Raw genomic sequence first — 16,901 nt, 5'->3', positions numbered from 1 at the left:
CTGCTGCTTGTTTGATACAAACGTTCACCGATAGTAACAAAACACTATGAATCATTAAAAATAATAGCTACAGTACTTTTGGCACTCCAAATCGCGATTAAAACAAAGTCCTTGCAAATACGCATGCTAACCTGTAAAGCTCACAATAAAATGTATAACTCTAGATTATGGCTAAAGTATTTCATTTTTGCGAAAATGCCACTGACGATTAGGTACTTTCCGCAGCTCGCTACAAAACCAAGAGGAGCAGAAGTATTTGTAAGGTAACTATACGTTATACACCCTTGCCCCGAGCATCCCGTTGGTTTTCTCGGTGAATTTATTTGTTGTTTAAGTGTGATATCTCGGTGCTGAATGTTTATGTCCAAGTTGGCGCACAGCCGAACCACTTTGTCACGCGTAGTTGTTAGTATGTTACGCATGGCCAATTGGTAAACGCACCAAGTACCGAGTGTAGACTGTGGCAAGTAACTGGTTAGTGTGCGGTGAGTAAGTACCACGACATGTTTCTTATAAGAGTGTATGGTGAATCGAAAGGCAGAGACCGTGTTCGACATAAAAACATACAAGTTTATTCGTCATAAACTTGCCTAAATAGTACAATGGATGTTGGGTACAGCATCTCGAACATTAAATTATCAGTAACTGCGTCACCAAAGACGTGGTATTACACGACAGCCACTAGTTATTCCCAGTGTATGTTACACTCACTGGCAACAACCATCGCAGGGGTCACACAGCCGTTACACGACTAAGAGTAATGGACGTACCAGTTATAGACCCAGTACCTGATCGGAGAGAGTGAGCAAATAAACCGCGAGTCCCAATTTTCTGTCCAGGCTCAACGTGGATTGTTCGCCGAGGAGCGTTGTCGCCACTCAGCTAACAAATGCCTGGTCACAGTTGTAAGCTCAGGGTACCAAAACACGAGGGGAGGCCCGCAGAATCCCCAGGTGCGGTGAAGTAGCCACGTTGACTCAACCCACACACTTCGAGTGTCTGGCCAAAAGTGACCGGTGACCGGCAGTCGTAGCCGGTTCGGCGACGTGCAGACGTGGTATAGCGGCAAACGCCGTCGGTTCGCACCACCTCCATCGCAGACACGGCGACGGCAGAGCCTTTCACGAAACGAGGCTGTGGCGACGGAGCCTGGGCACCCTTGCCGATACTCGTAGGCAGTGGAAGTGGCGGGTTTCCGCTGCTGCGATGTGGCATTGACGAAAAAGGCAACAGTTCAGGTGGTGCTCTTGCAGACAAGCCGCCAGGCACTTGTAGCCGCCAACGTCTGAAAGGTTGGAAGAAGAACAAGGAATGACATTCAAGCCGAATATTTTCCCGTCATTGCGCGAATTTCGCCACTGATATAGACCTGCGTTAACAAATGTTCCCACTGCTTTCTGCCTAGGCAGCTTTAAAAATACAGCTCTGCAATCGCGAAGCTCGAAAATAGGGCAAAGCATAGCTACCTATTGTGTGCGGATAGCCAAGAATGCCGAACGCCGCGTTGTTCGCCACTTGCACAGTCAGATGCCAGAGCGGTAGTAAAGACTGCCGAATGTCGGGACGGCTTTATATGCAAACTTCAACAGCTGCCGTTCTTGGATCTGTACCAAGCCAACGCATGCGCTCTACTACCGTGTTCTCGAAAGATTTGATTCTTAGATTCGACTTCGTCTATCCCTCTCTATAGTGACCAAAGCACATATACCCGCAAGATAAATGCCCGCCCTTTCTTTAACGAGACAAGTGATAACCCGGAATGTGCAGTGCGTTGTGACGGTTAGGTGTAAAAAAAATTTGCCTCGCATATTATTCGTCGTCAGGATGGACGCGGCTCGGATGGCATTTAATGGTTGATAGAAGCCGACGACTGTACATGGGCAACTAAAGGAAAAGGAAGTGTCGATGGTGTTCGAAAATACGGGGCAGAATGTGGTCTTCTTTCGGCTTAACAAAAGGTTATGTCAAAGGTAATCCTAAGCGCTTATTCCCTCCGAATTCTGTTAGCCTTTGTAGAAAGCCTCAGAACATTAATGTTGATAACGGATGGCAGGCATCTCTAAAATCGGAAACGAGTTATGAAAGCGCTTGCCATCGTGACCTCAAAAGTGACGACTATGGTTTCGACAGGGCTTAGTGGCTATCTTCCTATAACAGATTGCCAGCGCTGTATGTTAACACAAATGACTGTATTTTTGACCACATTAATATAAAACCAGGTCGATCAGATTAAGCCATAGCGCTGCTCTACTCTGCGCCTGATAAGTAGAACGTGTTTAGCAAGCTTCGGAGCATCAGACCCGACTATTTCTTGGCAGAACGTCTTTGGCAGTATTACATTGGCGAAGGCGTCCAAGAACCTACCTTTCTCATGTCATGGTATTTGGTGAACGATCGTCTTGCAGGGTTAAAACCACGAGCAAAACTATACTGGTCTCATGTATGGGGAATAGATAACAGCGAAGATACCGGAATACCGGAAGCAACATAACGGAGTGCTCACGGCTCGAACGAAGCACAGCGGTGGCCCGCGAAGCACTGCTGGGCGCACGTGGAAAGCGCCTTTTTATAACAAGACGTACGAACGGTCAAGAGGCTTTCTGTGTATTCGCACGGCACTGAAAAGTACAAACACATAAGCCAACCCCCACAGGTCCCGTGAAACGTTATGCATGTGAGAAGCATCATCGGATGGTTCTCGAAAACCGTCGCGGGCGTGCATCAACGGCTCGAGGCTCCTTGCGCTGGACAAGCTCCGACGCGTCGAAACTTGTTTAATAACCTGACTTCACCGTCCCACACGGAACTTTCCCGCGTGGTCCAGAACTTCTATCACGCCCGCATAGGGTAACGGCGAAGCACTACGCACTGAATCGTAACACCGGTCATGCGTTCCGTCGAGGGCCCCTCGTTGGGACCGCACTGGAACTCAAAAGCAATGAAGTCGAGTGCCCAAGCGCAGATAAGCATTAGTCTCGAGGCGAAAGCACTAAGTGGCCGCTTCGAGTAAAACGTGTTATACTTGTTGTCCGATAGAAAAAAAAAATAGTCGCCACTCTAAACATTAAACAATGTCGGAATTAGTGTCAAAGGGCGTAGCTGGATTGTTTTGATAGCGTGAACCGGTTATTTGTAAAACCATATTCTCTATAGGAATCGATCCCGCATATGTAGGGACCGTGGACGCTGCATCCGCCTTCAGTACGTTGCCAGGGACGGAACAATTGAGCTAGCAATGCGTGTTTCGCTTATATCGAGTCGCGCCACCTATGAAAGTGGCGGAACTTGAGTAGAACCGCCAGCCCCGGAGAAGTCCGATTCTGGGGAACATTTGGCATGAAGTATTGTGATCCCCCCCCCCCCCCCCCCCCCTGCAGAAATAATTCGCGCCAAAAGACACGAACGAGTGCGATTGAGGGGACACAAATATGTTACGGCAGTAAAGGAGCCTTCGTACAAGTATCGCAAGAGGGAGCCATATTTATTTTGCCCCAAAGCGTTTAACGAGGCTGAAGTGCACCAAAGCATTTTTCGTTTTGATGGTGGAGCAAAACAAAAAAGAAAAAACACCGCTGTGCAGCAATATATCAGCTTTCCTTAAAGAATAGTGGGCTAAATTAGTCCTTACATCTCATAGCCTCGCCATCGCTACTGCACATCAAACCCCGGACTTTTAAATCCAATAAGCTGCAGAAAAGCGCCAGGATTGAGTAAAGGTCACCGATGAATTACTGACGTCTTCAATGTATACCTTCATCGCTTATCCTGTTATCGAAGCCAATGTCCTTTGAGAAAAAGCTACGTCAACCAAGAATATTTCATTTTTATCTTCCCTAGGCAAGTGATAAAGTGCGCAGGAGGGCGGAACCAAAACTCACCAGTGCAACGTTAACACTGCTTGGCGCATGCGCAGCTTATTACGGACCCGGTCATTGCAGTTTCCGTGGGCGCCTATATAACGCGCACACATGGTTACTCTGAAACGCTCGGTAGCTGGAAGCGGGGCGTGCAGGTACTAGGTACTAGGTACTTCGGGCGGGGACGACGCCTGGGACAGAGCCGCTTGGATTTGCTTGAAAGGCATTAGGTTCGTATTAATGCCGCGAACTCCATTTTTCCCGCTATAATTTTGAGCGCTCTTCTTTCTTTCTTTCTTTTTTTTTCTTTTTGACTTTACAACGCTAGCATTGTAAATCTTTTCTACCCGCTGATTTGAAGTCGCTGAAAGGTTTGCATCCAGACAACTCCCACCTGTGCTTTTTATTTGACCTTCATAGATCAAGGCGGTGCTGTTCCAGCCCCTCTTGTGGAAAACCGTTCCACTGCTGGGCCTTACGCGAAGCGCTCGGCCTGGACATGCTGCGGAAGCTCTCTGGTCACGGACCTGCACGCCCCCTACAATGGACTCGCTGCCACTCCCAGAAGCGGACACCTGGCTTCTTCAAGGCCTTCGGTTCATGGCTGGTGCGCGCAGCCCTATTGACTAGACCCCCTCTCAACAACACGGAACAGGACTAACGTACGTAACCTATTGGCGGCATGGAAGGAGCCGTCGGTCATCCACGCCACAACGGCTGTTTTGCTTTCCTCGCCGTTGCGGATACGACCACTACGAAACGTTACCCGAAGTCCAGCCTCGCCACGAATGTATAGCACCATAACCCGCTCTCCCCGCGATACGGTTGTGTGGCCTAGTCAACAACACTTTTCCGCAGTGGCATTTCGGTATTCGCCCTTGCGGCCATTATAGCATGGAGTGCTCATGAAGTGATAGTTGGGCCACTTCAAGCCACATCAGCCATCGTTGCGCTTAACTTAATGTCTGTGATGTCATCTTCACCACCCACTTGACTATTATGACAAGTTTGTACGTAATAAACTTGTTCGTTTTATTGTCGAATACATTGTGTTTCGTTGATTTCGTACCCGCTTGCCGTAGTTATGGCTTCCCCTGTGCCTTTTAATTCCTTGACTACGCTCGTACATTCTGCTGCTAGGCACACTGAACCTGGACTGCGGCGTAGGGTGCAGGCTTGGCTTTTCTTTTCGCATTCTAGTCCCTTTTCCCTTCACCGCGACTATTCGATTAGTGTCATTTCGCCCGCGCTTACGCCTTTAGTAGCATCCATACACGCCCCTAAACCATGAAACGTATGTGGCTGCACTTGCTACTATCACACGCAGATAGCTGGGATGAGGCATGTACACTTCAGGAAGTGCGCTCGTCGCAGATCTTCCCCCTCCACCACCCCTCCCTCAAAAAAAAAAAAAAAAGAGAGAAAATTATCTGAAATAAACTTTGATGTGCTGCGCTTGACCAACGCAAGATTTCTAGCTTTAGCAGGAGCCTTAAATGTGGCCTGAAAATGTAGTTTTGCAGTTTCGATTGCACATTGACTGTCTAGCCTGCCTCGGCACGGTCTGTGATATGGGGAACTCTCATTGTTGCAGTTCCGCCCATCCATGCACACGTCCAAAGCAGCTCTGCAAACCATTGCCAAATATTTGTCATTTTCTGCAAATAGACAAGTTTAACGTGAAAAGATAACATGATTAGCAGTACTCCCCCCCCCCCCCCCCCCTAAACTCCTTCGCTCAGAAGCCAATGCCTTTGCATGTAGTGTAACAGACGCATAGCTGACGCAACTGCCTTAACTGTGTAGAATGGATCCGCAACCTTTTTTTTTTTTTTTCGGTTATCCTCTTACCCCAATGAGATACACATGTCATGAAACGCTGGCCTGTACGTGGCCAGACTGTCGGCCACATAGTTCCGAGTGGTGTGGGAATACGGGTTGCTTTGTAGGGACCATGTTCTCTAAGCCGCACATAAACAACCCACCAGCCAGGTTGGCCTTTTAAAATGCGGTCTCACGGAAAAGCTAAATACACAACGCCTGTGTTCCACGAAAGGAAGGCTGGATTATACGAAATTATTCTCCCCCAGAAAACACTCTCTTGCGATAGCTTCGATTCTACCCTTTTACCAACCATCCTTGCTCCATGCAAAAAGAAAAAAAAAACACCCTAACGGAGTCGCATGGCAGCTGCTTCAGCCCACTTGGAAGGCACCGGCATTTCATCGCCATTACTCCCATTGCAATCTCTTTTGCAGCCTTCTTGGCCCTGCAGTCGCATGCACCTGTTATTTTACAACACGTGCAACGATGGGAGGCGTATAGACACGGTGCGGCGGGCCTGTTGGGCGGACTAGGGGGCGAGCCGGGCTGTGACTTGAAGTTACCTTAGCAGCTTAATTGGCACCGGGGCAAACACAGCGCCACAGAAGCCAACTTCGCCGCCGCCTCGGCTAGCGTCACCCCTCACCGCACGTGCTCTATTATTCTCTGTTCTTCTGTCGCTCTCTGTCTGTTGATCGACGGCGGAAAAAATTGCCTACATTCGTCTTAACACCACAATAATGATTACTTCCTACATTCGTCTCAACGCCGCAATAATGATTTCTTTACGAACTATTCGTTGCCGATTCATAAGGCAACCTAGTATGTCTGCCCCGTAGCGGAAAAGTCTGTGCCTAATGCCTATATGCAGCGGTCCGAAGATAGCAATGAACGTTGCCTTAGAGAACTACTCGAATCATCCATATACATAAGCTCGGCATTGTGCACTGCTAGGAGTGAACGTGTCGATCTTGGAGAAGTTCTCGCAGTGAGGCTGCACCACGCCACTGGCCATGCTCATCTCCTCACCATTTAGTCCGCATTGTACTTTTTATTCTATTCTTACCTGCGTTAAAAGCGATAGCCTTGTATGTTAATTTCACGCTATCAATACGTAGGTATAAATCGGCATCGACCTTTTGACGACCGTTGTCATCATTAGTGTTCAAGTGTAAAGAATTTTTTAAAGAGCAAAGCTCTTTAGCAAATCGTAATTTTTATTGTCCCCAGTTAAACATACCAAGAAATTGCCGAGCGCGCACGTGAGCTCTGGCCTAGCGGCGACCACCTGTTCACGTTTTTCAAGCTAAGCAGACCCATCTAGGGAGATTGGCCAAGATTAGGGCCACCCCCCGGCAGTTAAAAAAAACCAAGAAAATGCCGAGCGCTCATGTGTACATGCCTCGCGGATACCGCCCAGCATCATCCGCACTCGTTTGCAGACCAAGCATACGTGCACGTTGAAGATTGACCGAAAGTGGCTAAAAAAAAAAAAAACTCTAGCGTTCGTTGTTATGGTGGCAATACTTTCTCGGAGTGAGAAAGACAGGTCATAGCATACGGAAGAGGGTTGTATGGATGAGGGTGGATGTTTCCCCGATTTTAACAGAGCTTAAATTTAATGTGGGCCGTCTCCACCAAACATCTTCGCGAACATAGATTTATAGATACTTGCGTTTGTTTATCCTCCGCAGAGGTGGCGATCCTTCGGCATTGAGGCCCCCTTGCAGCGAGGCGAAAAATTATGTTCCTCAGCGTAGGATGAGCAGTTGTTCTTATCACTTTTCTTATATGGTAAGGCAGTAGTCGGGGTCACAAGTAAGGAGCACTTGTGTGTGAGTTCTCATGCATCTTGTTCGGTGCCTCGTTCTCCTCCAGCCCTTTCTGTGCGGGTGTCCAGGCGACGTTGTTAACTTTATGAACTGCAGCAGTAATGAAAGTCGAGCTAGCTGGTATGGTTGCACTCTTCTAGCAGAGCAAAGATGACGGGGACAAATAAAGGACAAACAAATGCGCTGTGTTTGTCTTTTTTTTTTTGTCCCCGTCGTCTTAGCGCTGTTTGAGGAATGCAACTTTATAAATTGTGGAAGAGAGTATCATGAGCCGGAAATGGTACAGCCACCTCACCGCAAAGTTACCATCACTGAAAAATACAACAACAAATAAATACCTTCATCAGAGCAGCATATAAGCCAGCCCTAAACATCCCTGAGCATACGAGCGAGCCCTAAAATTGGGTCTTTAAACACCTCTGAAGCCACCACGGAATCCACCTTCATGGTGGACATGGAGATGCGGCTATGAAAAGAAATCAGCACGGGCTAGCGTATGCAAAAGAGCTCCCTCCTCCCCCACCCCCCCCCCCCCCTTCCCGAAAAGAAACTGCGCACTGCACGCCATGAAGGATGAGACATCGATGCAACGGCTCCTGATAGAAGCATGTCCCTAGCGAAATCATTGAATGCAGAGAAATAAAAATATAGGCGAAAAGCCAGGATCAAATTCCTCCGAATAAAGTACCAAGAGGAGGCAAACACAATACACATCAAAAACACAATACACACAATACAATACTGCCCTGCCACGGAACGCGCCTTGAGAGTAGGTAACAAAATTTGGAAAACAGTGAGCAGTTACGCCTATATTTGGCAAGTTATAAGTGTTGACCCAAATAACGAAAAAAATACCCACAAAATAAGTACTGGCTGGGCAGCATTCCGTATACTGACAGCATTCCGACATACTGAGTAGTGAGATCCCTCTGTCACTTAAAAAGCGGATACACTAGCTATGCGTTCTTCCCGTATCGGGAAGAAACTTGGGGTCTCACAAAGTGGTTTGAAAGGAAATATAGATCGGCCCGACAGGCTCGTGTGAAACACATGCATTGTTGAGGAAAGAGGACGAGGAAGAACATAGGACTATCACCATCATGAGTGGTGGGAGAAGAGGAAGTGGAATAAAAGCGTTCTGAGCGGTGCCATGGCCTGGGGCCCAGTTCCTCAACATTTGGTGCCGTGAAACCCGGGAGGAACGGCCCAGTGGACTACATGACAGCGCAGCGCACCTTCAAGGCTTGCAAGGCCTGGGAAACTCCTGGTTGGGATACTTTGTGATCTCTTCATCTCGGAGGCCTTGCCCTTGGGCAGCGCCCGCCATGGCCGGCTGCTCGACGCTCCACACCACCTACACTGAACCCGGAGACGACGCAGAGGACGCGGGCCAACTGCTACGGCTCAGAGATACCCTCCGAGTACAGATTTCCGACCTGGTCAAGGCGGCAGACCATGCATTGGAGCAGCGCCCTGTGAAACCAGGTACGCTGAAAACCCTCTACGAATCCGCACAGCAAAAACAGATCACCCTCGTACAGCTCGACAATCAGGTCAGAAACCTATTGGACATTGATGACTACACAAAGGAATATGAAGAATCTGATTTATACCTCGGAATGATTTTTCGAATTATTTTCCTGCTTCGAGACACATTATCAAAAAACGGCTACGTTTGCACAACCCCGCAAGACAGTAAAGACAAGACTTCGTGGAGATCCCCTGAAACCGTCACTAAAGGTGGATCCCTCCCAACGACACGCAGCGTTCCACTCGCCCCTCCAGTAGCCTTTGAGGAACCCTTTGTCCCTGCCAATGAATTGCTGACAGCAGCGACCCTGGAGGCAGCCACTGAGTCTTCGGTATGCGTCGCAAAATCTGCTTGTCTCACGCTGCAGCCGCAGAGCGAGTTCATACCACAGGGAAATGAACAGGCCGACAAACTAGGAACAGAACCCGTCGAGTGTGTGAAGGAGCATTCAGCTCTGGCTCCACTGGATGAGAAAGGTTCCCTCGTGAACACCGTGTCAAATCGTCGCAGGACAGAAAAGCTTAATCCCAGGGACAGAAGACAACGTAGGACCGGCCGACTTGAGGTTCAGACGGTAACTACAGCTGAATCCAAACAACGAAAAGGGCACCCATTCCCTCGAAGGAGTGGGATGCCGGCTGCTGTTCACTTTTACCGAAGGAAACGGCGACAGAATAACCAGGAACCGACCGGGAGGCGACAAGGATGGCGACCGAGACACCGGGTACCCCAGTCAACCCGGTGGTGCAAGGAACATGGACCCAGGATAGCCCACTATTTAGCCGATACCGCCGGACAGAGCTTTGATGGGCTTCCGTTGCCCGCGCTCAACAGAGCAGTTACTAGGAAGCGACACCACAGCTCAAAGCATCGTTGGAGAAGGAAGTGACGGACGAACTGAGACCGACCGGACGAAACGAGCACAACTAGAATGCTGAACTGGCCCTCATTTAGTTTAATGGTGTTTCCTCTACAGATTCTCTGAATGTCTGCACAAGAACCATTGTCGCGGGCGGGAGTATGTTGAGGAAAGAGGACGAGGAAGAACATAGGACTATCACCATCATGAGTGGTGGGAGAAGAGGAAGTGGAATAAAAGCGTTCTGAGCGGTGCCATGGCCTGGGGCCCAGTTCCTCAACATGCATTCCAGTTCAAATTAGGTGAGGTAAATACGGGGGCAAAGAATGGACTCAGCTAGCACACGATAGTCCTGGCTGGAGATCTTTGGAGAGAGGTAGGGAGAGAAATAGCCTTTGTTTTGGCAGGAAGACTCTAGGTCAAGTGGGGGAACGTGGAGTAGAAGGGGGGTGTTGTGGCCTGTGACATCTTGCTAGGATTAGCTAGGATTAGCGCTCATCCTGTGTGGCCCTCAAAGGAGCATAGTTCGAACAGCAACATGTGGGCTCCTTGAGAAGAAGGGAGGCCGCGTGGGATGACGAGAGCAGGCTCACGGCTCTAAACTTCTCGCTCTAGACGGCTTTAGAGACCTCAATCCTGCAGTTGACACAGCCAGCGTAATGATGATGACGATGGTGACGTCACAGCTGAATCGGGCGTGCGCGTCTGATGGAAGGTGCCATCACCACTCGTCAAACAACCCAAATGGGTATAAGAATTGTGGGCAGGTGCGCTGAAGTGCCCGCCAGTGTGGAGTAGATTGTGAACCGTTTTCTCTGTGTTCACTAGTGGGAAGGTGTATTCAACGTAACGGGGCTGTTTGTAAATATTGTGCTAAGAGAGCATTGGTCCAGCTTGCTAACCGACCATTATATCCCCTGTGAAAGTCGCAGCGAAGAGCTTTGCTACTCACCGTTTCCTGTCGATACCAATATTTTATTGTCCCGCCTCATAGAAGCTTTTTACATTTCGACGCAGAAGAATAACTGCGTCTACCAACCATTTGCAAGTTCTGTTAGCCAAAAAGATACACATGCTAGCTTCGCACATGTAACATTTGGTGCTTTCCCCAGCCTGAGTGTATATATATATCTCGTCGCTTGACGAGACAAAGCGTGTAAATTTCCGATCTCGTGATAATAAAAGTTGGCTGCTATGCTGGCTCTTTAGGGTTCCTTCGCTTGTCCCGTTTTCATTTCGCACGTGTGTATGCGCGTGCACACGCGCATACCCCGCATTACTAAATGACGCCACGATTATATATCTTTGTCGACATTCCTATAATCTAATCCAATCTAGTTGGGCGGCAAATGAAATGCAATCTTTTTCTCTTGAAGCGATAAATTTCCCATAAGGGCGCAACCGAAGCTGAACATTGCCATGGAAACAATACTTTGGTGCATGCGCACCTGCCCATTGCAGTTGTCTTGGACGCCTATATAAATCCGCATAGATGCTTGAAGTGATTCACTCGGCCGCTGGTGTCTACACGTACGGTCATTTTCCGGACGAAAACTGGGACAGAGCTGCTACATCGGCTTGAAAGGCACAAGGTTCGTATGGCGGCGAAACATTTCCTTTTACCGCATCGCTTTCAATTGATTTTCGGCTTTAAAGCGCGTGTTCGATCTTTGCTACCCGTTGCTGTGGAACCGCTGAATGGGATGCACATCTATTATTTCGCTGGCTCCTCACTTTTGTGATTTTTGTTTCCTCTTTGAAATTTGCAGATGAAGGCGGTCCTGTTCCAGTCACTCCCGAAAAAAATGACACTTTTACTCCAGGGCCTTCCTCGAAGCGCTGGGCCGGGTCATCCTGCGAAAGTCCTCAGATCCTGTACCTGCACCATTGCTACCATCTACTCGCAGCAGCGGGCACTGGGCTCCTTCACGTGACTAAGGCAACAAAGCCTCGTGACTAGACCCATCTCGGACGACACGCGACATTTCCTGCATTCGTTACTGCGCCGGCGTAGGCGGAGCCGACGGTGACAGCACCGGTAGTTCCCGACGCCGTCCATGGCGCAACTGCTGTCTCGCATTCCTTACCATTCCGCCTAGGCTATACGCAGGACTTCGTTTCAAGTCTCTGTTCCCCCAAGTGGCTACTGTCATCAACCGTTGCCTCCGAGAACAAGTCGTGGGGGCTACGTGAACTTAAATAGCGCCATATAACGTTCCTGTCTTCGCTATTAGTGTTCTTCTGTTTGGGTGTTAGTTCAGGTGCCTGTAGAGCCACGCAAAATGTCGCCAGTCCCCGTTTCTCTTAATTTAATGTCTGTGATATTATGGTCTGACTTCACTAGACTATGTTTACAAGTTTATGTGAAATAAACTTGGTTGTTTTGTTGTCGAATCATCTGCATTTCTTTGCGTTAGCAATCTGATATCCCAGCTGTCGCTTGTGCGCACCACACGATTTTCAGTCTGCCTGCGTGGATATCTTGCTGAGGTGCTTTCTACAGCTCCTAAGGGGCAGCAAACCACTGGCTGCATTTCTATCCCTCCCCTTGGCTACTCATTGTATTCGCACTGCCTACTTCACACCGCTTTTATTTGGAGTCGTTACCCTTCCCGGACTGTACAATGGAACATACTCATTTGACGTTGCCGCTATTCTCCAGATCGCCACGTGTCCGTGTGTTGTCACCAAAAAGTGCGTTAGTCGCAACTATTCTTGTAAAAAAAAAAAAAAAAAAAAAAAAAAAACTCGCGATCGGGGCTGGTCTTACACACTTCACGATTTGCTGGTAAATATGCGCAATAACGGTGGCCATATCTTTACGCCTCTGTCAACCTATACAGGCCCAATTCCCTATCTAGACCGCCGTAACTCGTTTTGGGGCAACAGATATTTCAGACAGATACAATTAAATTGAACGTTAAACCGGCATTAATTGCACAGATGCCTCGCAAAACATTGCTTCCACATAATCGACTGTTGCAAAGGTTGATTTTTGTTCGTCATTATGGCGCGCAACATGTTTCACAAAGCATGTACACCCAGCAGCGCTGACTAGCAAGCTATTTTTATTTAGGTAGACGAAGACTAAAATACGTGAAACCACGTCCAAAGCGTCTTAACGACACGTGCTCAAGAGAGCTGACGAAAACTTCTCGCGTGGATACCCCATCAAAACGCTATCTTAACTAAGTCTACAAGAAAGTAAACTCGTTCTCATGTAGCGTCACAGACAGGCACGCTTGCACCACTTCCTACCTTCGTTCTTTTTTTTTTTTAAAGCGATTGTCTTTCCTGCGCTGCCTAAAATAAAAAATGTCTGTCTCTCACTACAGCTCGATTCATCCGCCGGGCCAACAAACGATGTGTGTTTGTGCTTTCGCCATTTTGACGTTAATTCACGGCGTTTACCGGCACCAGCTCTGAACTTCCCCTTTCCTCTCGCTACTGTAGGTGTGTCATTTTTTGCCGCGATTGAAAAAGGTAGAGGAAATGTAACACATGAGAACATAAGCCTGTCTTCGCTATTCAAAAAGAATACGTCGTGTAGCTCGCGACCTCTTTGTGATTGGCTGAAAATGCGTGACGTATAATAACAGTAGGCGGGGACGTGAACCTCGCACGTTAATTTTAAGCCTGCCTTAAAGACACGTGATTGTACGTAATACCTTGCACATGGCAGCCGCCACCTCCCCGAAATGTGCCACGAAATTTCACGGAACTTTGGCGCCGTGAAATCCACTTAGAAGCGCAACAGGCGCAGTTTCCCAGGAAGCGAGTTTTAAAACTGTTTGCTACAGAAATAACGCATGAAAGCCTTTTATTTACACAAGCGGGGCCCAGAGGCCGAAGGGGAAAATGGGGGGGGGGGGGGGGAAGAGGTGGCCATGAGGCGATGTTCACTTGAAGATCCCTGTGCGTGCAAAAACCTTTCATCTCGCTTTCCCAAGATGAAGGCAAATGCAAACACCGGTTTGGGAGGTTGGAAACAAATATTACAAGGATGAAACAAGTTATAAACTCACTCCCCAAATAAAGGACAACACAAAACAACTAAATTGCTGCCCCTGCATGAAACAAAAAGAGACGAACCACAGCAAAAAAAAAAACGGTTCCTGTGGACGCAATATAACGTGGGTCCCTCGCGTTAGAAAATCGGGTTCTATGTGATTGCGTCCGTGGAGTGATCTCTCGCGTTCTGTTCTCCTTGCCAGTTCACGTGTTCGCGGCCGAAGAGGGGACCACAGTTGCCGAGTTCAGGCTACAGGCGCCAAGTTCGCGAAGCCGGTTGCCTCGGGTTCTAGAGCGCGCTAACGCGGTCTACTTTGCGAGGGATGTGAAAGGCTGTGAACCAAACGATCCGGGCCTGGCAGTCATGACGAACTTTAAGCGGCAAGTTCGGAAATCCATGTGAGGTGCAATAGCCGGGTCTCTGACGAAGAGGGAAGAGCCGTCAGCTCTGTTGTTTCTCCAGCCTTGCACCTCTACTGCAGCCTGCAGCATTTTTTTTTTTTTTCTCCTTGAGGCCAAACTTTCTGTTGTACCGCCCGATGGACGCCTTTCACATTTCGGCACAGAAGGGTGACTGCGCAGAGGCACCTTTTTCAAGTTTTGTTAGTCAAAGAGATACAAATGCTAGCTACGCACGCGTAGCATTTGGTGATAGGATGCTTTCCGCAGTTCAAGTGCATGGCATCGGGCCGCGTGGCAAACCGTTAATTTCTGTTCAGTTTTTCTGATAATAAAAGTTGGCTGTGAAGCTGCGCGCTTTGATTCCTTCGCTTGTCCCGTTTTTATTTTGTTCGTGCGTGTGCGCGAGCATATCCCACATTGATAAAACACTTCTAAATTATGGCTTTGTTGACTATCCTATTATCGAATCCAATTTCATTGAAGGGTAAATGTAATTCTTCTCTTGAAGCTATTAACTGCGCATGCGCGCCACTGAAGCTCACCCCAGTCATTGCAAAATTGCTTTGGTGCATGCGCAGCCGCCCATTGCAGTTGTCCTGTCCGCCTATATAACCCGCACACATGCCTACTCTGATTCATTCGGCAGCTGGCAACTACACGGACGGCCACTCCGAGGACGAAAACTGGGACAGAGTCCCCCTGCATCTGCTTGAAAGGCGTTAGGTTCGTATGGCGGCCAAACGTTTCCTTTTTCCGCTTGGTTTAGGTAGTCTTTTGCCTTTAAAGCCCCAGTGTTGTAGATCTGAGCTACCCCTTGCTGTGGAATCGCTGCGATGTACATTTATCGTTCTGGTGGCGCCTCACTCTCGTTCTTTTTTTTTCCCTCTCATTTAACTCTCTTTCAACTTCACAGATGAAGGCGGTCTTGTTGCAGTCCCTTTTGGAAAAAAGAAAGTGCTATTCCCGGGCCTTACGCGAAGCTCTCGGCCAGGACATGCTGCGGAAGTCGTCAGGCCTGCACGCCCACTGCTACCTGCTTGCTGCTGCTCCCAACAGCGGATACCCGGCTAACTCACGGCCCCCCGTTCCTTACTTGTGCACCGAATCCTCGTAACTAGACCAATCTTCGACGACACGGAACAGACACTGCGTTCGTTACCGGGAAGGCAGCGCCAGGGCCGCCGTTGACAGAACTCCCGACTCGCGGCGCCACCGCCGGCGCAACTGCTGTAGCGCATTTTTTACCATTGCGCGGGTTAGATTCGCGGGACATGATTTCAAGTCTTTGTTCCCCAGGAGGCTACTTACATCAACTGCTGCCTCCAAGGACAGATTGTGGGGGTTCTCTCGACATAAATATGGACCCAAAACCTTCCTGTCTGCATCGTTATGCTCCTGTTTCGTTGGGTTTTAGTGACGGTGCCCGTTGGACCATGACTGATATGACCATCCACCGTTTCTATTAATTTAATGTCTGTGATATTACTTCTGGAATTTACTTAACTATGTTCCCAAGTTTCTATTCAATAAACTTGGCGGTTTTGTTGTCGAATTTTTGTTTTTCGTTTCGTTCCTACTGGTTTCCCACCATCTTTTTAGTCTCTCGGCATGTCTTCGTTCTGTGCCCCTGTGCACAGTTCGAAATGAGACACCGACACACAGACTCTGCCTTTCTTTTTCCCCTCGTGGATTCCTGCTGTAATAATATCTTTCGGGTAACATTTCGGCCTTATCCCCACTTTCTCTACTTCACATGCGACCACCCTTATGTGAAATCGCTGTTACTCAGACGAATTCTTCCTTCTCGTGTGTATTCCGCAAAAAGAGCGTTTATCGCCGCTTCTATTACTGAAGACTCAAAAAAAAAAAAAAACTCGTGTCAGGTCGTTCAGCACTTGTGTGTGGTGCTCGTGTGCTAACCGTGTGCGATGCTCGTGTTCTCGTGTGCGGTGCTTGCGCTTGTTCGGCTGCCTTGAATGTGGTTTGTTAGGATAGCTGCGATAGAATGTGGCTGTGAGGTAAATGTATACAGGACACACTCACTACCCAGTTTCCGTAACTCTTATTTGGAAGCCCAGGCTTTCGCGAGAGGGATACAAGCACATTGAGGCAGTTAACCGAGCGCTAGCTGCAGACACTCCTTGCAAAAAGGATTTTCTTCGACCATTGCTTCGACCGTTGCGAACGTTGATTTCACGCGATAGTGTTATTTGGCTAATTTTTCGCTTTCCCCGTGGCTGTAAGCCGTACGCTGTCAGCCGTGCTCATCAAGCGTCCACGGAAATGCGTCACCGCTGCCACCCGGAAGGTACGACTGAGGCATCAAGATTCGAGGGCCGGCCTGAATCTGGAAAATGGCGCAGGGGCAACTGAAGTGTGTAAAGAAGTACAATGATACTATGGCGGAGCCGAAAGAAAGGACACGCATTTTCAGCAGGTGCCGCACCTGCGCAGTGAAGTTCGTTCACCGCCCAGTCGGTGATAGCGTACTCGATAGCCGTGCCCGCCACCGGCGCCATCACACCAGAGCGTCTTTCTACCAGAAGATAAAAAATACGAATATCTGGTAATCCACGGGCCGAAGC

General features: G+C 48.7%; 2 long non-coding RNA genes across 2 annotated transcripts; one reads left to right on the top strand and one right to left on the bottom strand.

Annotated features, from left to right (window-relative positions):
* Positions 1-549: 549 nt before the first annotated feature.
* On the bottom strand, positions 550-1,839 carry LOC144144365 (uncharacterized). Its single transcript, XR_013317228.1, has 2 exons — positions 1,467-1,839; positions 550-1,285 (listed from the first exon to the last, which is right to left on the bottom strand). It is a non-coding gene; the product is annotated as an uncharacterized LOC144144365 (long non-coding RNA).
* A 1,937-nt stretch (positions 1,840-3,776) lies between these two features.
* On the top strand, positions 3,777-4,902 carry LOC144144364 (uncharacterized). Its single transcript, XR_013317226.1, has 2 exons — positions 3,777-4,087; positions 4,278-4,902. It is a non-coding gene; the product is annotated as an uncharacterized LOC144144364 (long non-coding RNA).
* The last annotated feature ends 11,999 nt before the right edge of the window (positions 4,903-16,901 follow it).

This window comes from Haemaphysalis longicornis, unplaced genomic scaffold, assembly GCF_048455015.1.
Source record: "Haemaphysalis longicornis isolate Haplotype H1 unplaced genomic scaffold, Haemaphysalis longicornis Haplotype H1 scaffold_7, whole genome shotgun sequence".
Classification (NCBI taxonomy): Eukaryota; Metazoa; Arthropoda; class Arachnida; order Ixodida; family Ixodidae; genus Haemaphysalis; species Haemaphysalis longicornis.
The sequence above is the reverse complement of the archived record's forward strand: the minus strand, read 5'-3'. Positions and strand labels throughout refer to the sequence as shown.